At 39.3% G+C, this 25905-nt stretch overlaps 1 long non-coding RNA gene across 1 annotated transcript; it reads left to right on the top strand.

Moving 5' to 3' along the window:
- The first annotated feature begins 225 nt into the window (after positions 1 to 225).
- Positions 226 to 25093, top strand: LOC114878241. Its single transcript, XR_003789714.2, has 4 exons — positions 226 to 390; positions 18743 to 18908; positions 19450 to 19699; positions 22088 to 25093. It is a non-coding gene; the product is annotated as an uncharacterized LOC114878241 (long non-coding RNA).
- Positions 25094 to 25905: the final 812 nt, after the last annotated feature.

Below are 25905 nucleotides of genomic sequence, written 5' to 3' on the forward strand. Positions count from 1 at the left end.
TCCGCCAACCCTCGTAGCTTCTAGTTCCTCTCCCCACTACACTCTTTCGCTGCACCGGCTAAACTCTTGCTCGCTCCCCACTTCACCCTGATGCCGTGACTTTGAATCGTTCTGTCTTTCTTGATCGTTATACAGTGCCATCATGCTTCTCCCTCTTGTTCTTTTACGACACTCCGCGCTGCGCCGCGTGCGGATGGACGCGCGCTCGCGCGCACGTGCGTGCAGCGTCACGAGTTTTCGCGCCACTAACGCCGTGCCGGCCCGCGGCCCGCGGACCGTGAAACGCACGATGGAATTTATTGCGTCGCTAATGGGAAATGGAAATGCTACCAGGGACAACCGAGACAGCTCATGGGACGTGGAACCGATGATGACGAAGAGATTGGAAAGGTTAGTGGAAAGTTTTATTGTACAAATGTTCGAATTCGATTGGGATAAGTTTCCGAATGGCTCCACCAAAATTGAGAACTCAACTTCGGTATATAACCTAAATTGAGTACCAGAAAGCTATTAAAATTGTATTCAGAGCTGGATGTCTTACCGTTTTTAAAATATCGCGGTACAATTTTGTACAATTTTGTATAGTTTTCGAATGCCCGCTCTCAAAATTGAGAACTTAGGTTCGGTATATAACCTAAATTGACTACTAGAAATCGATTAAAATTGCTTTCAGAGCTGGATGTCTTACCGTTTTTGAGATATCGTGGTAAGAAATTTTTGTACAATTTTGGAACTACTTATGCGCTATTCGATACTGAGCATGCGCTATTCAACACTGCGCATGCGCTATTCGATACTGCGCATACACAGAACCTAACCTAATCTTACCACGATATCTCAAAAACGGTAAGACATCCAGCTCTGAAACCAACTTTAATCGGTTTCTTGTGGTCAATTTAGGTTATATACCGAACTTGAGTTCTCAATTTTGGCGGAGTCATTCGGAAACACAGCCTTCGATTGATATCAGTGCCAGTTTAAAATAATTATCTGATGAGAAAGAAATCATTATCCTTATTTCATAAAGACGGTAGCTATCTCATTTGAACAAGTACCTCGTACTACTAGGAAGATAAAACTACACCCTTTTGTAAAAATGAAATGAAAAATAAAAAAACTAAAAATAACACCGGATCGTGGTCGGAAAGAATGTCGATTGCACGTTGGTTCAGGAGGAAACACACTCGTTATTCAATCAGTAGCCGTCTCTATCGATGGCTGGAAACAAGGAGTATGGCGAACTGCTGTTGGGTAATCATGGGAATAATCGAACAGCCTATGGCGTTTGATCGTGAAAAATATGAAAGTGTAGTTTGATCCTTTGGTTAAACACTTGGCATTGCTTTGGAAGCTTCCAGCGAGCAGGTAATTCCGGATCCGTTCACCGAGCAACCCCTATTTTTCTTCCGTGCCCTGCCATCGTTTCTGTGCCATCAACGAAACACGTTTTCGACATGTGTTACCCAGGAATCGTTTCTCCCTCTAGACATTGAACACCATAACAGCATTTCCACTCCCTTTTCCGTAGTATGCTGGTTATTTATAGAGGGAAACGATGACTGGTTCGATCGCGATGACTAGCTTACACCTTGGGGCAAGTGTCATTCAGGATGTTGGAGGATCGCGGCTGATTTTTCTGGAGGTTCACCTTGGTATCATTAACTTTTCACTTGTTTTTTGTTTCATACATAAATTGCTTTTCAATTAGATAGAATAATGAAAAATATTAGTAAGCAAAGTTTCATCGCAGTTTCAACAGTCTTCGATTCTCTGCGATCTAAACGGCAATTACTATCTTACCCACCTTTCTCCGCGCTCTTTACTGCCTCGAGAACCAGTTTCTCTTCAGCAACAATGTAGAAAAATGGTTAATTAAGCCCTGGCACGAGTTACGTGCGGGCAAAGCAGCTCGCAATTCATCTGTCCGTTGGTTAATCCCGTTAAAGAACCTCGTAATTTACCTCGATGATTCACTGATTTATTTTTGCCCCCTAATTCCATGCTACGGATCGACGTAGGTGTTTCGTGATTTATCTAGGATATATTGAATGAAAGGGTTCTTGTTATCAATTTCCTACATAAATCTACGTTCATCAAGAATAATTGTAATCATTGAATTTTCATTTTCAAATGATTTTCACATTAGCTTTGTGCGTCTGAAAGTTACAAAGATGTTTGTGGATTCAACGGATAGGACAGGGCCCGGAAATCTGAGAGAACATAAATCAGGCGAAAGTTGACCTAAAAAAATCGCCAAAAGGCCGACCCTCCAGTCACTTGATACATATCTTAACACCATCAGTATTGTTTGACCGCAGCTTTACGACTTCCAGCTGTTTTCAGTAGTGGTGCGAAAAAAAAAGGATGCAGAAAATTTCCACCCTCTTCCTTCTTCCTGTCTTCCAGAAACTGTTAAGAAATTTTAGATTGTTCTGCTCAATGTTAATTACCTTTAATTTTTCAAATGAAATTTCTATTTTTTTACATCACGAATCGATGCATCAGTGTTTCTGGAAGTTCAGAAAGATAATTCGAGGAAAGCTGAAGGGTGAGAGGGGTAAAAGGGAAAAGGAAAGGAAAATCTTTCAATGGGAGTGCTCGTAGTCGTTCGACTGTCATCGAGGGAGAACCATGAATTGTCTCACGCTGTTGGGACACTCGTTGCTCCTTCCCGTGACTTTTTAAGATTTTTATTTTTCCAACCGGCCAAAAGAACCACGGTTTCAGGAATCCCTGTACATCCACCCACGCTCATTTGAAATAAGTCCTTGGTAGGATGATCGACGTTCTCGTTCTGGGACACTGGTCTCGTGTACCCCTAAACACATCTTTGTTCTACTTAAAAAACCATCAAATTGTGGGAAATTCTAGAAACATTTTTCTTTTTTATTTTTTCTTTAAGTAAATTTCAGTAGCTGAAAATTTGTGTGAAATTCGATCGGATTGATTTCTAAATCGGATTTTCGAATAATCGCACGTTCGAATGATAGATTAGAAATTGAAACAACGGAAGTTTTCGAGCCACAGAGCACTCGTGTTCCGAAACTATCGCGAAACGTTTCGATTTCAAAGTTGATTCTATGCTCGAACGGATAAACACCGGATTCCGTCACTGAAAATAACCTGGAAAATTGATTGAATTCTTGCGGCTAGCAGCGAGTCGCGCGGGTTACCGCTGAAACTACGCTCTAGTTTCTTTAAAATATTACTGAACAAATTCGAAATGTTTGATTTTGATAGATAACTGAAAAATTGTGAAATACAGGTAAGTCTCGATTAATGCTAGTTCACATAGTGCGATAATCGATTTAGTGCGAATTTTAAAATGATACCAGGTCACATTTAATGCGAACAAAAATTCAGTTAATGCGAGGCTTGCGAGATTTCTTTCGATCCAGACATGGATCGAAGCATGCAAGTTAACAGAGACTTGGATAAAATACTGCGGGCTTATCATCACATATGCGAAGATATGAAAAAGCAGAAGAAAGTGCAATCAACACTGTTAAAATACTTAAAAAAATAATAAACATGTATATTTCAAAATTTTTATCGTATATTTAATTTAACTAAGAACCAATTCCTATATTTCAAGTATTCGAATAGTACGAATTCAAATAATGCGAACAATTTCTGGGAATTATTACTCGTACTAATCGAGACCTGCCTGTATAACTTTTATTCAACGAGCACATTGGGATATAGAATTGAATTTTGGCGAAGCATTTCTTAGGATTTAATGGGAAGTTCGATGTTAAAAACGATTATCGAAGAGCGTAGGCGAAGTGGCCACTTCGTGCTCGTATTTCCAGCACGGTTCTTTTTCTATTCGCTTTTCAAGTGGTTCAACATCCGCTGTTAATTGCATCCTGCGATCGTTTCAAGGAACGTGCTGTACAATGAATTCCTCTGAACTTCTGCAATCTTCATATTTGCACTCTGATCGTATTATAAAATCATTCAGAGCCAACTATTACAATCCATTTGCTTTTCATCTATTTTTCTAATCAAATAATCGTCTATGTTTTAATTACACGTACATCGTATGATAAGTGCTCATTTAACCAGCATTAAATTTATCCATCTCGTAATCAGATTTGACAAAGTTTCTCGCCCATGAAAATTGAATACAAGGTATCTTGTATGTTCATTCATTCATCATCGTGTTCGATTAATTGAAAATTAATTGGCGATCTGTCGGCGATTTTTCCATCTTGGTATTTGACACAGAACCACGCGAGGTCTTCTGTAATTAAGATCGTCAGCTTAAGCATGGAACAGGTTTCCCATTAATTACTCGCGATCCCATTGATTAAGTCTACGCGATGTTTGCCACTTGAGAGATTTCTTTGGATACTCATTTCCATGTTATTAATTAACGAATCAAATTAATAATAATATTTATAAATTATTATGCGATGAATTGAGATAATGTTTTGCGTAAATTGTTGTTAATCATCGAAGTTGGCGAATTTTCTCCATCATTCGTGAATCCCTAGCTCGTTTCTATTTTCGCGAGATTGATCGGCGCACGTGTCGACGCGAGTAACCGAGAATGACAATGATCATACTGTCGGCTAGGATTTAAATGAGCCGTGAAATCGTGGCTGATTGCTGGCCACCAGAGAGAAGAGGCTTCTAGTTCACTGACATTTCATTGAAACGACTGGACGCCACTGGTGGACAATTATTGAAGGAAAACCGATGTAAATGAAACGTGTCTGATTGTTGAAACACAGCGAATTCAAAGTAAAAATTTAAAATAATTTGAATTTAAAAAAAAATTATGTAAATATTTATATTTATAGAAACGCTCGTGGTCTTTATTTTAGATTCCAAAATTTCGATTGCAAAGTTAAAATTCATTTAAATAGGGATATGTAAAGAAAGCGAAAGATTCGTGTGCAACTTCTTCCGGCGCGTTTGCCATCGCGAGACCTCGTTTATTATTAACTCTCATTCGAATCGAAACATATATACGTACACAGTATGGTAGATTCCCTTTGAAGAGCGCTCGTACGGGCCCGTAACAGACTAAACAGCGTTTCCAGGTATCGAGTTGGTGAAAAAGCACGCTTTCGTGGACTCTTTTTAGCGAGCAAGCGCGTAAACGTTGTCATAATAACGCGGTATCCCAGAAACTCACAGCGACCAGTTTTCCAGGAATCCCTGTGTATATTTTTCAAACTGTGTATTCACTTTTCAAAAATACCACCCTTATAAATTAAAGTAATTCGAAGGCTGTTCAATTTCTAAGCAGAGTAAAAATAAACTCTTTGCGAAACAATCTACCGTCGAGGAAACGGGAAATTAAATCAGTGACCTCTCCATCGATCCTTGAAAAGGTCAAAGCATCAATTCCACGGCTGGATAAACTTCGTTTCACCGAGTTACTGAAAAATTTGAAGAAACCTCCTCCTAGTCTTCGCCCTAAAATGAAATCGTGTCCCAAGCCAGGCTACAAAATCAGAGGAACAAAATTGAAATTGAAATTGGAATTGAAAAACTCGTTTAGCTCGTGTCCGGAAAACAGGGCATCTAAGCGTGAAATCGTTTCCTGGACCGATACACGAGTTGAAGGGTGTGTACGCGTCGCATGGTTTTCCCATAGAGCTGGTCGTATGCGATCCACCTGAAGGAGGACACGATTGCCACGGCTGGAACTGGTCATTAGCGATGGAAGGAAGCAACGAGGATGACCGGAAGCCACGCACGGAGATGTGACTCGCGGGGCTGGGTCCTTTATGTCGGCGCGCCCGCTTGTCGACGTGCAACGGTCAACAACCGACGACCATTCGTGTCGATTCGTTTATTCTTTCGTCATTATGTTTACTATCGGATAATGATAAATTAATAGATTTCTAGAATTTATCAAATATTTTATTGTTTGCAAATTACAGTTTGTAGATGTTAGAGGTATTTGGAATGGTATGAATGATACCTAATTTATTTTGTTTAAAAATTTCTTCTTTTATTTAAAGTACATTTGTTCACGTATAAACAAGGTGAGTCGGATAGACTGTTACAAAGAATTTTTCGGGAACCGTAGCAGCTGTCGATCTAATTCTTTTTTTAAATTAAATGGTACGAAATCCCTGATTGTGTGGTGTATACAAAATTTGGATAAGTTTCCGAATGGCCCGACCAAAATTGGAAACTCAGGTTCGGTATGTAACCTAAATTGACTACCAGAAACCTATTAAAATTGGTTTCAGAGCTGGATGTCCTATCGTTTTTGAGATATCGTGGTAAGAAATTTTTGTACAATTTTGGGACTACTTATGCGCTATTCGATACTGAGCATGCGCTATTCAATACTGCGCATACACAGAACCTAACCTAATCTAACCTAACCTTACCACGATATCTCGAAAACGGTAAGACATCCAGCTCTGAAACCAACTTTACTCGATTTCTTGTAGTCAATTTAGGTTATATACCGAATCTGAGTTCTCAATTTTGGTGGGGCCGTTCGGAAACACAGCCTAAAATTTTTCTAAACTGGCTTCAATAGAATGCTATACTAATCTTTTTTATTTAAATAGCTTTTATCAAACTGAATAACATTTACCTGGACCATTTTTGAATTAACGATTATGGGAAAGGGAATAATGGAGAAACGAATACGCAGAGGCGTCCAAGGAAAATGAAGCAGACGTATTTTGTGTTAAAATTCATTTTATTAAATATTAAAAATAACGACGATTTACTTGTTAACATGTATTTCTTCTTTTTTAAATACTATGACTCTTATAATATTGTGTATCGGACAACATTATTGCAGGTACCGACTTACAAGCATTCTGCATTCGGTTTTTTTTTGTAAGGGCTTGTGAAGCATAAAGTAATGGAAACTTCACTTACCACAAAAGAAAAAATGAAAATTTAATTTAATTAATAGAAGTATATGACCCTTATTCAAAATCTGACAGACACACAAAAGTCGTGACACAAGCACATTCAATGGAGCGTGCTAAAAAAAGAATTAGGTCGATAGCTGCTATAGTTTCTGAGATAATAGTTTGTAACACTTTATCTGATCCACCCTGTACGATGAGAAGGTAGAACGTGTCCTCCCAAATTTAAAATTCAGCCCGTCATGAGAGTCAAAGTTTCGGTGTCTTATTGCGATGCAGTAGTCATATCCGTGAAGATGTATCGCTTCCGGTTGAAACCTCCCCTGCGAAAGCTGCTTTCTCGTTTTCTCCTGATCGAGGAGAGCCTGAGAGTGTCCTTGAGCCTTCGTGAGGATACTCTTGAAGAGATGTAACGTGTCTTGCTTAGAAAAAAAAAAGGTTATTCATGCACGTCCTTGTGTTTTCACGTTCACTGGCCGAGTAATTCTATCGTACCTCTCTCGTTTTATTTCAAAAATAAAAATGAATACTCTCAGAGGTCTTGTTAATTATTCGTTGCAACTAAAATGCTTCGAAAGTCATCAATTAGAAAGCGATGGGGAAGCTAGAAAATTTTGCTCAATTTTCATGGTCCTGACCGTGGGATTTCGTGGGCGTGTCGTGTTCTTCCGTGTAGAAACATGCCGGAAGAAAATCTTTCCCATAAAAATGTCCGTAGGAGAGGCCACTCGACCAACTGTTGACCGTGATTCTGCACCGGGCCGGAAAGCCTCCTGCGACCATGTAATCTTTCCAAAAAACACCGGAACAGCTTGAACAAGAGATATTCTGTATCACAGAAATTCCGCAATAATTTTTCTCTTTTCATCTCGTAAAAAAAGAATTCCGTTAAATTTTCAGCTAAAAATTTAGTTTCTGTTAAGAAAAAAATTAAGGAAATAGTTCTACATAGTAAGGTTAGAAAAAATATTATTCCTCGGTCGGTGTCGTTCCAGAAGGTGGAACGTTCAGGGAATAATTTATAGAAATCGGAAATAATGGAGGGATGGGAAGGAAAACACAAGAAAGATATAAAGCTGTCGCAGCGTGGTGATCGTCAGCTAGTTGTCATCACCCGGATACATTTCGTTCCACTTTTCTCCCACCTTGTCGTTTTTCTCGAGATCGAAGATCCTTCGGTATCTTTCACAGAAACAGAGGGCGCTGGATTTCACGCTTCACACGAGAAGCTTCTCAAGCTTCGAGTAAACGATAAATAACCTTCAAATTTATATTTGAAGATATCTAATTGTAAGTAGAATCTCGTTTCCTTCTTAACTTTTGTTGGCACGGAGCAAGCGGAATGGTTAATCAGCGTATTCCGATCAAAAAGATGCAAGTCTGGAAAGGAAATGGGTGTAATATACACCGGTGTAATATTTGTAAATCACGCAAACGGAAGTTCGGGATTGAAGCTCATTTTTAACTCAGCTAGAAGAGATTAATTCCAGGACGTGTTTCTTCCTAGTTTCTTTTCATTCAGAAACTTTACCATCCATTCAGTCTACTTCCATGTGGTTTATCCATTTTTTATCCGTCAGAATGTAATCTATCGTTGATAAAAAATTTTCAAAATGCAACCGGTTGGATGATTTTTTTTGCATTAGTCTAATGGTCGCTTTGAAAAGAGCGAGCAGGAACAGGTGAGCAAGTAGAAGTAATTATCGCGTCATGGTCGAGTCACAGGCACACCTGGCGAACAAAACAGAAAGCTTCGCTCGATGAACGCTAGAAAGATAGTTTGCGTGCTATCGCAATTATGCACGTGCGATTACGTTTACCTACCACGAGTATCGTCGCTGACCTCCACGGGGCTCAGTGTCAGGTTCAGTGTTAATTAGCGTGAACCGAGTGCCGATACCGGGCTTCGCTTTCATCGCTGAACAGACCCTCGAAAAGATTGCCAGACGATAAGCACGCTTTTATGCCTCTTCGAGGTCATCAGGCCAACGGGCTATCATCCTGTATCCTGCTTCAGAGACACTCAATTTCAATGCTTAAGGGGTTAGGCCACTCAAGAATTTTGAAAAAATCGGAAATTTTTTTTTTTTTGGTTAAAAGGTGCCTTATGTCTTAAAAATGATATGGCAAAAGATTATGGGTGAGAAAAATCTCTGAATACTCGAATTTCGAATTCTGGCGTAGCCCCTCCAAGTCTACTGCGCCTATTAGGCCAGACTCTTTTGTTATAGTTCTTTTGTTATAAATAATTTTCTAGCGATTTTTTCTTGAAATTTTACATTTTCTCTTAAAAAAATACGCCATTTGTGCAAAAATCAATATATCCAAAAAATCCTACCTAGTTCGGTATTTGTTCTCATATATAATCGAAAATATTTTGGTTTTTTATCCTAAGTTAACACTAGAACTACCAAAGGGGTCAAAATGACTTGCTTCAAGTTTCTTATTTTAAGATTTTAGAATTCTATCGTGGTATTTTTGCTGGAATGTATGTTGGCTATTATCGAGATAAAGAATGGATATATGTATATATTAAATTGTTTCATCCCGTGTTTATTTAATTTTCTGTATTATTTTCAACTTAGAAATTAGTGTGCATCAAACGTCGGTAGTTCTAGTGTTAAAAACTGCAGGAGCTGCTGGTCCGGTCGTTTAGCCCTTTAAAAAAGAGGCGTCATCGAAGAAATGCTGCAAAGCCCATATTTTGACTTGAAACACTATACAAAAATTAATTTTTATAGATTATTAGTTGTAAAATAAAGGCATGCTTACAGAATTTGGATTTATTTCATCATTTAAAAAAAAAATTCCCAAAATATGCCTATTTTTTCTTGCTCTAGTAGAATGGTCTAACCGCCTAACCTTTCTCTAATTTCACATGTGAACAAATTCATACAGGTTTGAAATTATATTTCAAATTTTACCTGTTTCGGCTACCGTTGCCCGTAAAAAACGAGATCAGGCTGCCAGTTTCACGTAAGCTCTTCGAAGGACGTACCTTTCATAAGTTTCCCTTATTTCGCGCGAAAGGGCAGATGTTTCGAGGTAAGAAAAAAAGGAACCTGTCCCATCGGGTCCGGTGAGAACGTCTGGTCGTTTGAAGAAACTGCTGACCTTAAGATTTGCAATTTAATTGCAAGGAGCGACACCGCTCTCCTACAAATTGAATATTTTGTGTCCACGATTGCGATCGACAGGAAATAGTGACGGCGCGACGTTCTCCAATTCAGTCTTATAATTATGCAAAACGAGCCGACCACCTAGCGATCGTTGGAGGTTTTAAGTAATTAGACGAACTTGGGGGATTCGGATTTATTTGATAGCCGCTTGAAAAGATTGTCCGAATGAAGATAAGATGGGAATTCTTTCGGATAATTCAGCGATTATTTTGCTCCGATTTATCGGCTGATCGTACGAATGAAATTCTGCAAAGGTACGACGCTCAAGTAATTGCTCTGTCCACGTTTCGCGATAAAATCGAACGTTGAGTTAAGATAAGCACCTCATTGACAGCGCGAGCCACAACCAACGCAATGATTATACTCCGCATGGCGGAGTCGTAAATCAGTTGCAATTGCAACCTGTTGCTCGCTTCTGTTCGCGTGTTCTACACCTTGTCTCGAGGAGATGTTACATCGCGGAAAGACGAACAGTATCGTGGGAAAACGTGTTCCGATCATTCCAGTGAAAAACTACTTATCGATTCCATGAAATCGATTAATTTTACTCGTCGAATCGCTTGACTCGTAGAGAAAATAGATTTCTCTGATTAAAATTCGATACATTATTCAGAGATAAACATTCTTTGAGACTTTGTAAACCATTCGGTAGATCCTTAAGGAAATTGAAATCAATTTTCATTTTTAACCGAAGTGAAATTGATGATCGTGTAATGGAACCGGTCAGCTTTCAACCGGAAGTGTAGCAATGTCTACGACAGTCTCGAGTGTTTGCAGTGTTAACCAATGAGCTGAGGAAGTTTTGCATCATGTTTAATGGGAATTATATAATAAATCACGGTTAGAAAGCGTCCAAGGGGGTCGAAACTTGGTACAAAGTACAATTAGAAAATGGCATTAGAAATGCATATTCAAGAATAAACGATTTCCTTGTGTGTAATTACTCTGATAAGAAGTTAATTGAACAATAATTTTTCTGATAAATTTCAATTAAAAGACGACTTAATGAGTCGAAAGCGATAACCAGTTGTTATAATGTTTCTGAGGCAAGTAATATAAATAATTTACACAAATGTAAATCGTCGATTCAATTATGTAACTTGTTAAACGAATGTCTGTTACAATCTCGTTAGATAATACTTTGGCTTGGCAATTATCCTAATTGCTTCGATTACTTATCTTTATCAATTAATTGAATTTATGTTATCTGTGTAATGAAAAGATATGTTATATCATTCAATTACAACGTATACCTTCGGTGCAGAATGGGAAAACAGTGGAAATGAAAATCGTGTCGATGGATCAATATAAAATTGCATCCTTGGAGAAGCGTGTCTCTCAGCTGGCTAAATATAATTCGTCCTTGGGCATTCTTGGTTCGAACAATCTTGCAACGATCGGTCGACGACGACCAGGAGGACGACGGAGAGTAGAAGATCGGCAGGATCCTCACGTCGGACAAGTTAACAACCCCTTCGAATTGGAAATAAGGATTCATTGGTTCGTGGAAGGGGTGGAGCGGAGGGCCACTCGAAAATCAAGATGTCAACGATGCTCGACGATTGTATAGAATTCGGAATCAGTCTCGCCGGATGCGCGGCCATTTTAGAATCGACCAACGAACGCTTTGCTTCGTTTCGCGAGACGATTTCGTGATATTTTTGATAATCGATCGGTGATTGATCAATGATTGAAGATTTTTTATAAAATTCCATTATTTTTTTTCTTAATCCTCATTAGTATGGGTGAAGGATTGAAATGATTTCGTGGATGAAATAGTAAGACAAAGGGTTTCATTAAATTTGTTAAAGATAAAATTAAAAATATAGTTAGCATGTTTTTAGTTAATGTTTCGACGCAGGAAGGTGTCGATTGAAATGCATGGGACGTTCTTACCAGTCGACGGATACAAACGTCCATCTTTGTTTTTGATTGCCGAAACGACTGCCGCTAATTAATTATTCTTCTCTCTTCTTTGCGCGTGAGCGTTCGGATCGAAGATTTCGAAACACATCCCAATTGCGAGGCTTTCGATTGCTAAAAGTATTTTCTCGTTGCAGTTACTTCATTTTATTCTTTCACTAATAATTTCAGCTCCTTATTATGTATATGCTTACCATTGCTATTGAAACAATCCTTTTCTATAATTAACCGAATGATACGGCCTTCCTTCCGGTCGATAGAAATGACCGAGTCATCGTGCGGAATTGCTTCTATCCAGAACAATGAATCTCAGTACAGGAAAATGTATATTTTCAAGAATACCATAACCTGAAGAAAGATCCCTTATGATTTCCCTTTTCCTGTCTTAAAACGCTAATATAGTTGATGCATATTAATAACTAATTTTCGATGAAACTAATTGCAAGATTCATAAGATTCCACTTCTCTTCTTAGGATCTGCCCAAAGTTCTGCCTAGGCTCTATTTAGCTAATCGAGCAAATTGAAAATTCTTAAATGAACTCGAGCAATTATTCAGTGTAACAACTTCCTTTATTAAATAGCAAAGGCATCCACGTGTTAGGTTGGTTGGACGAATCGCGACCCAGTGCACGTCTCGGAGATACGTCGAGCGCGTGGCTCGTGGCGAATAAATCCTTTAATTAACCCACCGGATCGGTTCTCATAGGAGGGTGAAAGCAGGTAAAGAAGAGGACGCGGCGGGGAGGTTGGTGGATCACAATGGGAGGGCAGACACATGTCCCGTCATACGAATATGCCTGATTCGAAGCGGTGAATCGCAGGAAGCCTTCCTACGACACGTTCATCGTACACCTCTTCCTGCCGTCCTCGTTGCTTGCTTTGCCTGTCTGCCATACCGTCCTATATTTAGAAAGCGGCCATTACGTCCACTTCCCTAATAAATTCACCATAATTGCGAGCGGCCGAGTGTGACGCGCGCTTTTATGCAAATCCACCGGTTTTTGCGACCTGCCTCCGCCATAGAAACCGCTCGTTACACATCGCCGCGGCGTAACTAATTAACACCGTAATTAACGAACTGGACTTGGCTCGATTCGCGACCCTAAACTGATCCTTGGAAGTGTGCCGAGTTTCGTCCTTCCTTTCCACTCAATTTCGGATGTGTCATTTGTATCTTTCATTTTGCTAGAATCGCATCCACCAACGGGATATACATACTTAGAGAGCATAGTAAATCTAATAGATAGACCATAAATCCAGAGATGTTAGGAAAAACAAAAATTATTGGTTGTAAAACCGGCCAAGCATCGTAGATGAATAAAAGCGAGTTCGTGCATTACCAGCAAAGTATTGCTAATTACATATCTAGAATTCGCGCTGTGCACATAACCGGGGGCGGTAATTAATACGTGTCTCCAATGTCCCATCAATAGAATTAATAACGTACTTCCGGTGATGATCGGTAACAGGACGATCGGCGATTAAATGCAAATATGGATCGTCGATTCAACGACACCACGAATTATTCCCCTGTACTTTCGTTTATATCTCTTGAAATATCCTACATAAATTTTCTATAAAAACCTTCCTACGCCTCGTCGATTTGGATTACAGTTTTTATTATTATTTCATTATTTCACGGATATAATTCACTTAATCGAAGGTGGAGCATAACAGTTATATTAGCAGGCAAAAACTGTAGAGTAATTGAAGAATTAACTCGAAGTTTCATCTAATATACTGTTCCAGGCACTTATAAAAGGCAAGAGATGATCGCGATTAGATCTGCCGGTAAAGCGTAGCCATGCCTTTTAAAACGTTTATAAAGTCTATTCGAGAGATTTTATCGAGCGATTCGCGATAGATTCACCGAGATAAAGGCTCGTCGTGAATGACCGTTCGAACTCGATGCAGACCCTTTGAAAATCGTTTTCACCGCCATTGTTATCCGGGATGATCGCGTCGACAGCGGAACACGTTTCGTTCGCGCAATTTTAATCGCGAGACTTGGCCTCACACGAAGCGTACATCAAACGATTCTTATTCCCGACAGGTAGAAGGATAAAGTAATAATCGTTTATTACTATCCGTGGAATTGAGAAGGAAACGCGCGTGCGTATTCCTTGTTTTGTTTAACGGTGTTTGCGAATGAAACTGAAGTTCTATGAGTTCTCTTCGATTCAACAATTGTAGAATTTTAGAATATTACAGTATTTAAAATTTCGGGTATTAGAATATTTGAATGTTGAGGAAAAATTTCCGAGTTCTAAAGTTGGGTACCGTGCGTCGCCGACTCCCCGGATGAACCGAAAATTCAGATATTTCCTCATAGGTAATCAAGAAACAAATATTTCCTTACACTAATATCTCGAGGCTTTTAAGCTTCAAATACGAGAATCACGAGGATTCAGAAGCGCAAATTATTCTTGGTAACAGCTTATTTTGCTCCATCCGCGCCGGACTTATTCGTACGGACAGCTGCTCACAAGAGAACGAGATTCGCGATCATTCAAATTGCAGTTGCGCCTGTAATTTGCACGAATAATTCGACCGTTTCGCGTGTAATCGTCAACAGAATCATCGTGACTTCAAATTGCTTCGAAGCGAAACGCAATGCTTACCTGCTCCGCTTCTGATTGCAACAATAATTAGCCTCGCGATCGTTTCGCTTCTAATCGTAAGCATAATTAGTGGAAATCGTGTTCGCGGACGTGATTAATACGGGACAAGTAATTAGTGTGACTTTTAACTGTATTGGTTGCGATTTGTGGCTGTAATTAATATCCTTCTCTATTCTGACGTTTGATTAGCTACATTTCAGAGATACATATATTATTTTAATTAGTCTGTATGTTTTTCTTAGCGAACTCTAGAATTATTTCCAAGATAAATTTAACTTAACTTTTTCAGCAAAATTTACCGCAGAAACAACAGAGAGTTGTTAAAATATCCTCGTTCACGATACATTGTAATTCGTTGGCCCGTTTTACGCAGCAGTGTATAAATAAACGAATGAAATAAATATACGCGTTTATGTGTTTTAAGGAAGATCCATGCGTTTCGAATTAAGCCGCGCGATCGGTGACGATTTAAAAAGTGGGGGTGATTTGCGAGATCGAAAGGGAAGGAATCCTCGATAAAAATTCGCTGGCTACGTGGACACTGTAAATTTTCCAGACTCATATATATATCTCGATAAAATACGGAACACCAGCTGAATTTATAGCCAACGAACAACGTTTTCACAGTTCACCGGAGAACGTTGCTTAAAATAATACGCAAGAGTATGAACCCGATGACGCGTATGAGACTCGTTTGCGTGGTAATTTGTTTAAATGAGGGATGCTGTTCAAAGACACGCTTGATAAATTGTTCGAGAAAGTAGAATTTCTTTACTTTTTATTTAAAACGAGTTGAAGTTTGATCTCGAAGAGATTAAGAAGTATGTAGCAAATGCTGAAAGCATTTCTGATCAATTAAGTCTTGAATTCCAGAAACAGTGGAACTAGATTAAATTAATTTTCAGATTTATCGTTGCATAAATTTCTTTTTATTTCGAATGCAAACAGATCGGTGTTATTCTTTGCTTCCAAAGAAAGAAAAATGATGAAAACACAAATTTATGCGATGTATACTTAATTTTATAAAGTGTAATTTCGATGATAAATCAATTGGATGACGCGGTAGGTAGGTGTGACATTAATTGCTCGTATTTCATGCGGCAAATACTGGGAAAACTTGTGTAACATGCCATTAAAATCCGAAGACGCGTAAATTTATGGAACAACGGAATAAATATCTTGAGAATATTAGAAAAATTTAATAGCACGGCGATGCTGGCTTGGAAAGAAAACAAATATTCTTAGGTTTTGTAAAATTATACCCCATAAATTAGATGTCAAGTTTCTAATCAGATCGATGATCGAAAATCAAAGTGATCGATCGAATTGAAAGGATATATGTAGAAGAGAAAAAGAAAGATTGGTGCATCTTATGGAGTCGATATCGACGCCCTCCGGAGGATCGGCCTTTAATACCAGCCGGCTCGCGAAACACCGGTAATGGGATTTTATGGTGGTGAGCGGCGGCGTTTCGCGGTGTAAATTGCACGTTGCATCGATTTACGAGGCGAACAGTAATTTCCATCGTCTTCTAGCCGCCGAACAGAGCGTATATATGCAACGCGGGTACCCGCTTGTGATAAATACGTCGAGGGAACGTGTTCTAACCAGCGCGCTAGAAAATTGTCCCTCCTAGAATTATGGTTCCCGTAGGTTTTGCATCCAACAGGATCAGGAATCACGCGCGACTTGCTTACATCGAAGTTACGCTTGGAATCCTCGTTTATCCTTGCGAAGAGGTGTTAAAATTCCGCTTTCAATCGAACATGTGCTTGTTCTTTATAGTTTCTTATGGAGTTAGGCCACTCTAGGGCAAGAAAAAATAGGCATATTATGGGCATTATTTTTTTTTTAATGTTGGAATAAATCCAAATTCTGTAAGCATGCCTTTATTTTACAACTAATAAACTTTAAAAATTAATTTTTGTATAGTGATTCAAGTGAAAATATGGGCTCTGCAGCATTTCTTCGATGACGCCTTTTTTTGTAGGGCTAAACGACAGGACCAGCAACTCCTGCAGTTTTTAACACTAGAACTACCGACGTTTGATGCACACTAATTTCTAAGTTGAAAATAATACAGAAAAGTAAATAAACACGGGATGAATATATAAATATATCCATTCTTTATCTCGATAATAGCCAACATACATTCCAGCAAAAATACCACGATAGAATTCTATAAATTAATTTATAAATTAAATTAAGAAACTTGAAACAAGTCATTTTGACCCTTTTGATAGTTCTAGTGTTAACTTAGGATAAAAAACCAAAATATTTTCGATTATATATGAGAACAGATACCGAACTAGGTAGGACTTTTGGATATATTGATTCTTGCACAAATGGCGTATTTTTTTAAGAGAAAATGTAAAATTTCAAGAAAAAATCGCTAGAAAATTATTTATAACAAAAGAATTATGCAATATAATGAAAAAATCCTACGTAGTTCGGTAGAGAATTTAGTTTAGAATATACTGTTAAATTTTCAAATCGATTGGTGATGATCTGTTTGATTTATGAGTCTGGCCAGTTTGAAAAATGCGATTTCGAGAAAAATGCGTTTAAAGTTTTCAGTAATATTTCGAATTCGAAATTCGAGTACTTAGAGATTTTTCCCATAATGCATAGTCTTTTGCCATATCATTTTTAAAACATTAAGGCACCTTTTAAGCAAAAAAAAAATTTCGATTTTTTCAAAATTCTAGAGTGGCCTAACCCCTTAAGCATTTTTGTGTCTATGGAATTAAGCGATTCTTGATTATTTTTTATCATTCTCTTTTTCCACTAACTATGTCTTGTGGTTTTGGATAGCACCTTCTCGTGGTTCACGTTCGTTCATCCTAGTTTTCTATTTTTCTCGACCGTTTCTCCATCGTCGGAGCAAAAATAGCCTCGTTATGTTACTTGCTGCTCGATATTTTTAGCACCATTCGGAAAATTATGTAACCAATACGGATTTCGTTCGGATTAAACCGTTCTCCTCGACTGATTTACCCTTCCTTTTTCCTTAAAATTTATTTTTCATTCTTTTATTTACACAAATATATCGGTTAGATTTAGAGGTGTTTTTCCGAAGCCAACAAACGTATAATATAATCTACTTAAAAATATTTGAATATTCGAAGAAATTTCAGTCGATTTGAGGAACATATCGTCAGTTCCACACGTGTATTACAATTTCAGTTGGAAAAACAAATCACACATCCCAGGAAATGATTGCGGTTTGCCTCGAATGGAAATCACGAGAGTCTTGAAAAGAAACTCCATGAAATTATTTCAAAATACACTTTGCAATTACACCGAGCATTCCTTTCTCTACGTGATATAATTTCATCCGTAAAAACTTGCACATCCATCAAAGATTTCTTCGTTCGTTATCAAAGAACAAAACATTCCGATTCCCTGCTCACAAAATCAAATAGCAAATCCTGATCATTACGTATGATGATTCTCGAATATCATCTAGCGTTGCGGTATTATACCGTTTCCTTCTCGAAGAAATATCGAGCCGATTCGAGTTTCTCGAGAAGATATTTCTTTTATTTCGATTCTTTTGGAATTCGAGGATATTCTTGAGTTTAAGCGACTTGACGGGGGACTTTATGCTACTGCAGCTAACAAAAGCCACTGTGACCAATAAAACTAAGTAGCGGCTAATAGAACGATAAAGAATCTGAGATAGTATCGTTGCAGGTTCTAAATAAGGGTTTCTTCCTTTTATGGCGTAAGGTATAATGATTTGAATTTCCTATGATTTTAAAATACAGAGGGGGGCATTAATAGCTGTCGTAAAATAACAAAGTAAATAAAAATATTATGCAAGGATAGTTTTATAATCTTTACTATTTTGTTTTGGCAAATAATATCGCAATGAACCTAAATATTATTTCTTCAACTTCCCAATTAAAGAACCATTAAGAAACCTCGTAAACTCATCGTCTTACTTTATTTCCTTGCAAGTTACATGAAAAGGCTTTCGCTAGAGCCGAAGGGGTAAGTGTCGAGAGGGTTGATCGAGTTGCCCGATGGATCAGAAGGAAACGTCGAAGGAACGAAGACCCGGGGCTCTATTACTTATGCAGTCTGCGCTAGTATACGGCTTGCATTGCTGCACGACTGCTTGCTTACCCTTCGTAACGTGTACTTTATTCTTTCCAGATGCGCTCGCGCCGATAGCTACTGGCGATTCGCTCGTTTAACAGCGTAACGGCGAGCCAGCAGGAGTCAGGGCCGGTGACTGGCATCGTGGAAGAAGAAACAGAGGGAAACAGAGACAGAGGGAGAAGGATAAAAACGTGGCTGGACCCTAGGAGGGTGCTAGAAGGTGGGTACAGTCGCTAGAAAGGATATAGAAAACGAGAACTTGATTCGTTGCTCTTTTTATTTTTTCCTCCTTTCTTCATCGCCAAACCTTCGACGAGGGACAGAATTTATTTATATAAAGTACGATAGTATTTTATTCTAAATTTTCAATTTATTTTCTTATTTCCGCAATCTCGATGCTTCGAACCCAACAAATTACCTCGCAGTTTCAAATAATTAGCAGATCAATGTCCGATACGATTTGCATCAGAACGTGATCGTAAAATAGAACGTTTATGAATCGAAATGTATTAACTGGTTACAAACTCGAGTATCATCAAGGTAACACCCTTGACACGAGGCACCGCGTAGATAACGATACGAAAGAGTGGTTGAATTTTCAAGTGCGTGGCAATAACATTCCTTCCCTGTCCTGTAATCTTAGCGAAATAGCGCGATATTACCTTGGTTCGTTTACGGCCGGTAGCAGTTGGTAGCAGTTGCGTGTAGAACACGCAGTAAAGATTTTATTGCGCTAAACACACGCCGTTTCTTTCGAGCAGGGTAAAAACCTGATCCGACTAATCATTTCGAGCAGTGTTACCACGCATCCATAATTGGAAGCGTAATTGGAACCTGACCAGTGGTCAGGTGAAAAGTCGCGGTTTTTTCCCCCTCAACGTCGGACACGGATTAATGCCGGGCAACTTGATGGAAAGTAAAAGGAGAAGAGCTTGAATGTTGGGATAAACGGAGGTCAGGAATAAGGGCAGAGAGAAAAACGCGTCGGGATCATTCTGAAAGTGACAGAGGGTGAGTACAGTTAGCAGAGAATTTTATTCACTCGATGACCCACGAGGGTACTCGAAAAATGTTCAGTTAATTAATTGGGGTTTTAATTTTAATTAATTAGGTCCCAAGTCTTCACCGATCCAATCTGCCCCTGCTTTTACCAAAATATCACTTACACAAAAACGTAGCATCGTAACAGGCTTGAATGCGTGTTAAAAGCGTTCACGCTCGAATTTCCATCGCGCGTGCAAGCGTGCTAGTAACAAACGTGCCCATGGATGCGTGAAAACGAACACGCGAAACGCTTCCTTCCGTTTCGAGAGAAAAAAAAAAAAAAAAGAACATTTCCGCGCCTCGATCCTTCCTCGCGAACGCTCCGATAAAATTATTCGATCAAACTTTAATTATCTTGACGCCCGTGTATCGCTTCGATATGAAGTTAACAACGCGGTTGAGCGTGGTTCCCGAACTACAAGATGGCGAGCGCAGAGAGGAAACGCTGTTAGATCGGATATCCGTTGAACAAGAAATTAGGGTAATTTCTGCCCGCTCTTGTAATTGATAGCGGGGTTGAATAATTCATCGGGGTGGGTATGCAAAACGAAAGATCCTTATCACGCAGCGATTAGATTCTCGTTATTAGACTCGGCTTGTACGTTTTTCCAATTTAAAAAACATTCATAATTTTCTTTTTTCATTAAAACTATAAAAAGTCATGAAGAATCCTTTATTATTTATTTGTATTATTTATTTGAACACTAGGAATTCGTTATCGTTCCTTTTTTTAAATAATCGATACAATGATAAAATATGATTTCAAAGAACGAATACCACAGACACGCGTCATTCAAGCTGAAGCACGCAAAAGAAATGCAAAATAAGCGATTAAAAAAGGTTAATGAATCACGCAAACGAGCGACGGCGTGAATTAATATGTAAAGCAGCGTATCAGAGATTTAGAACGAGTCTCATTATTGCCCATCAGCTTCGTTATCGTCGTCATTACCCTTGATCGACTGATTCCCGTTAAACGTTCGCCTCTGATTACATTTATTGAGATAATCGATCGCCCTTAGTATTATGCTAATGCACACCCTTCGGTACCTGCAGTGTTTGCGTCCACATCAATTGACGCGCCACCTGTAATTTCTTCGCTTTCCGTCGCTTCTCCATTACGAGAACCACCTTCACGGATCGCTGATCCGTAGACGTTCGAAGAGTGATGTAGTGTTTATTGAATTTTTCTTGAAAAATTTTCCTTAAAGGATAGATGAAATTTCGGATAACTTTCCGAATGGCCCCACTAAAATTGAGAATTCAGGTTCGGTATATAACTTAAATTAACTGCCAGAAACCGATTAAAATTGGTTTCAGAGCTGGATGTCTCACCGTTTTTGAGATATCGTGATAAGAAATTTTTGTACAATTTTGGGACTACGTATGCACTATTCGATACTGCGCATGTACAAAACCTAACCTAATCTAATCTAACCTAACCTTACCACGGTATCTCGAAAACGGTAAGACATCCAGCTCTGAAACCAACTTTAATCGGTTTCTGGCAGTTAATTTAGGTTATATACCGAACCTGAATTCTCAATTTTGGTGGAGTCACAGGGAAACACAGCCGAAATTTCTGTTCTATAAGTAAGAAGAATTCAGCAGCTTTCTCCGTCGAACGAGATTGGCAAATGTTGGAGAGGAAAAGAAAGAAGTGTCACGTCGTGGGGGCCAAGACGAGAAAATAAATAGCGTGTATCGCGAGAGGGCGGATGTCGATGGGAACGAAAGTGGGCGGATATAACCATAGAGCACGTGGCCGGCTCGCGCTTTCGATCACCATAAAGATCGAGATTTATCACGATCGACTTGTGTTGCACCGCTTGTTCCTTCCTTCTGCTATAAATTTACCAACAATCCATGTTCGGTGCTTTGAAAATTCATTTCCTTAGTGTCTCGAGTCGCTTTTGTATTTTATATTTCAAAGTACCTATTATTTATCGTTAATTCACTTACCATTAAAATGGATCCTCCTAAACGAGAAAAAAGGATTACCCCCATAACGAACCTCTGAACCATCATAAAGTAGGTAGAAAAAAGGAAAAGGTGCTTTATCAGAGCTGCTGCCAAAACCACTAGAAACTCGTTTTAGAGAGGGATCCTCGGCAAGGCTCGCCGAAAACTGTCCCCCACGAAACGATTAGCCTGTTATCGTAATTTTCGCCAGGAAAATAAGAAGTCACGGAGAGTCGCAGGCTGAATAAATGGTGGGGTGGGACACATTAGAATGATTAAGGCGGGGCTTTGACTATCGTTGACACGCGTGTAAAACCGGTTATCTGCGCCCACGATGCATTATTTCGCTCTCAACGCCGGTGTTTCGCGATAACGAACCGATCTTTCTTCCAGCATGGGTCCCCGTGGTCGGGCCGTAGGAAATTAACCGAACGTACGAGGGGAAAAAGAAGCTGACCGAGAGGAGAAAGAAGAAGAAGAAGAGGAAGAAGAGGAGGAAGAAGAAGAAGAAGCCGCGGCTCGCGCGCGACCAACACTCGTAAACCGTTCAATCAAACGAGCCAGGATGAATCGTAAAGCGTGGTGCTGGTCGCGGTAGCGTTTCACAGATTAAATAGAAGTTTTTACGAGAAGGAACGAACCACCGGGAATCACGCTCGATTATTTCAAAGTGTAGAGGACATTCTACGTTGTGGGAATAATGGGGATGTTGGAATGCTTGGTAGCTGAAAGGGAAATGGGTTTGTAGATTATGGGGTTTCGGGTAATGTCTCCTGGCGAATGGTACATTGCATGAGATTGCGATTCCCTTGATGATTTCTCCAGATCTTTTTATCCTTTCGAATCGTGGAGATTGTAGATTTTATGAATGAGACGTCGAGAGAATCGGGCATACTGTATAATATTTACTATGTCTCGAGATGAGTATTCTCCGTGCAAAGAGTTAATATTATCCTATACCGGGTACTTAATGTCGAACACGTTTTCGAGCGTACGTCAGCAGGGCAATAAATACGTGCTGGCTCGCAGATAAGAGCGCATTAAGCTTGAAGGGGAGCAGAAGAAACGTTTTCTAGGAGCGCATAACTTCTTCTCCGTTGTAATTCAACAGTTATTTCGCCGGCACGGCAACGAGGATAGTTAAATCATCGCGGGACGCTAGCATCGATCATGCCGAGGGCTTGTTACCGTCTCACCGTGAAACTGTTTGTATCTGTCTATCTCGCCAGTAAAGAATCTTATCCGTTCGTCCATCTACCTTCCCTATTTCAAGCTGCTACCACGCAAGTAGCGTTTCCTCGGTGACTTAAATACCTTCAACTCCCCCTAAAACACCTGAACCGTCTACGGGATCCTGCTGAGTCTTTGTGTCACTCCTACTGGATTCCGATCTGCTTTTATCGAGTTCCTTCGCTCCTTTCTCCCATTCCTTTATCGCTATGTTGAATAAGGACAGGCGAACACCGTAAACGGACCCTGATCAATCTTTTCCTATCTTGGTCGAAAGGGTTGCTTTCACTGGAAGGTGATATGGGTAGATTTTGGCGAACATCGAATGAAAAGAAACGAAGGGGCAATTATAGAAGCAAACAAAGGTAAATGTCTATAATTAGGGCCCTAACGAAAAATCAATTGAAAATAGGTAAACTCTATGTTATAAATCTGGGGGTCGCTTGTGGTAAATATTGACATAAAATCATTATTTTCAAAAGTTAATGACTTTGTGGGGTAGACAGTACTTTTATAGCGCGTCACTAATCTACATAAGTTAGGTTAGGTTATCAGAAAAAATATAACTTACCTCATGGCAAAAACTTGACAATCCAATAAAACGTGCAATCGTCGTGATATCAAGATTAAAATTGGTTAGCCACGTACCACTTCTAACGCTTCGTTTAAATTCACACTTTGAAGTTATTCTTTTCAAGGAGACTATTGTTGACTGGTCAAGTTTTCTGATAACCTAACCTAACCTATGTATCTTAAAAAACACAAACGACCCCCAAATTTGTTCAACAGTTTTGGATTCGAGGTGCAAAAATACATAGAATTTACCTCACTTCAATTGATTTCTCGTTGGGCTCCTAATTATAGACATTTACCCAAACAAACACCCACGAGCCGGAAGTTTCATGCTGGTAGCTTTGTCGGTGAATTGTAGGAAAAGTCGGTGCCGAGTAAATTAATCGCGTGGCCCGGCGTCAATTAACCAATACCCCCATTACCGTCCATCAAAACGATATTTACGAAGATTAATCGAGCGAAGAGCGTACCGTTAATCGAGTCGAAGACGGTTTTAAGGCACCGTTCACAACGCCGGGATCACCGTGAAAGGAGCGATCGTAACGCGTTACGCTCGTACATACGTAACACGCGCAGCTGCTTCCGGATGCGATTGCCGGAAGTGCTGCTAGCTACATTCTTATCAACGCGATTTATGCACGTGCACGCCGATTTATGCGATACTCGTTACGTTCGCGACACGAGATCACGTATCAAATGTGAAAAGAACATTTTCCGTGGAAAGTGCGAGATTAAAATAATAAACAAAATGATCCTGCATTTTGCGTTCGAATCTAATTTTTCGTTTCTTTCTTTTTTCTTTTTTTTTACAGAATTCATTCAATTTTACTCGCCTCTTCGTATATTTGTATTGAATTGTACGTTCACCAATGGAAACCAGTTTGAACATCCTATAAAGTATCCTCTCAATTGAAAGGATTTTTATAGTCAAGTAGCTACATTCAATAAAACCTGTTTCTTCGTTTTCAAATGAAAACACAGACACCTTCATAAATTTCACGCCGCGTCTTTAAATCTTTCTTCTACACTAAAGATTGTCTAGGTGTTTTATAGAAAAACTTCTTCTCCCGATTCATAAATTTCATACACATACCCGATTTCTTTGTATCACCAATGATCATCGATTCAATCGATCGCTCTGCCGCTTGTTAGCGTAATTCTATATTGTCGACCGGTCGAGTTAATTGCTATCATTCAATTACAGTTGTTCGTCACGAATCGCGAACGATTCCTAATGCTGGACGTACGATTGAATCGATCGAAGAATGACGAACGAGTAACAGTAGTTTTCTTGACTGGTTCGAAGCATGAAATATACCGGAATACAGTTATGACTCGTTTCTATGTCCAACCGGGTCTTAGATGCATTGACAAACGATAATTGCAACGTGGAAGTTGAAGACGTGATTCGAAACTCTAATGCGAATATATTAGGCGAAGATAACGTTAACGATGCTCGAAGAGATTAATAGGCGATCGATTTAAAACCAATCACCTTTTATAAAAAAGTTCATCCACGAATCGATCCATCCTGGATTAATTAAGTTCGATGCAATCATTGACGTGTGAAATTACTCTTGTAACTCTAAATAAAAAATCAAGGCGTTAGATTTGGAAATGAATTATTTATAATATCCTTGAAGATCGTGTAAAAAAAAAAAGTATATAGAAGAATCAGTGCATGAGGTACCCGGTAGTGGTCAATGAATACTCGTACAACCGTTGCGTTGCTCGGATTAGACGGGAGTGTCCACAATGACTGTATTATAGTTATTGCCTAGTACGAACACGCTGATGACGGTATTATACTGATTGCCATTTAACATAATCACTGTCACTCTGCTGTCGAGCGTCGCGAGTACATACTGTTTCTGGAGGTTGACGACCCTTGACCCCATAGATACGGGACACAAGTGTTTCCTGAAAAGAAGAAACAATTGTCTGTCTGATTGTCGCTTATATTGGAAGTCTCTTGTAAACTTGCGAATGATATCGTGTAGGGGAAATTGGGAAGGGTCACTTCATGCTAGTTTGCGCTGGTTGGATGTTGTATGAACAATTGCTCATTCCTTTTACTTCAGTTCCTTTTTTTTATTTATTACCATCGCGTTTAATTTGATTGAAAATGTTAGGAAAATGAAAATCAATTGCGAGATTTGGATGTGTTTGAAGTTTATCGTTGATAATGGCTGGAAAATGCATCGGCGCGATGTAAAATAACGAAGAAGCGTTACGTGGAATCGTGTACGAGGGTTAGCCGAGGAAAGATTAGTATATCTGCCGTGATATAGTAGCGGCGGGTAACGAGGGAAACGGTCGGTGTTGCTCGCGTGTGCTGCACGAGCGGAGAGGTTCTCGCGAGCGCAAATTGGACGATGGGCTTGTGCACTCGAGATAAATAAACGCCA

This window comes from Osmia bicornis, chromosome 9 (genome assembly GCF_907164935.1).
Source record: "Osmia bicornis bicornis chromosome 9, iOsmBic2.1, whole genome shotgun sequence".
Lineage (NCBI taxonomy): Eukaryota > Metazoa > Arthropoda > Insecta > Hymenoptera > Megachilidae > Osmia > Osmia bicornis.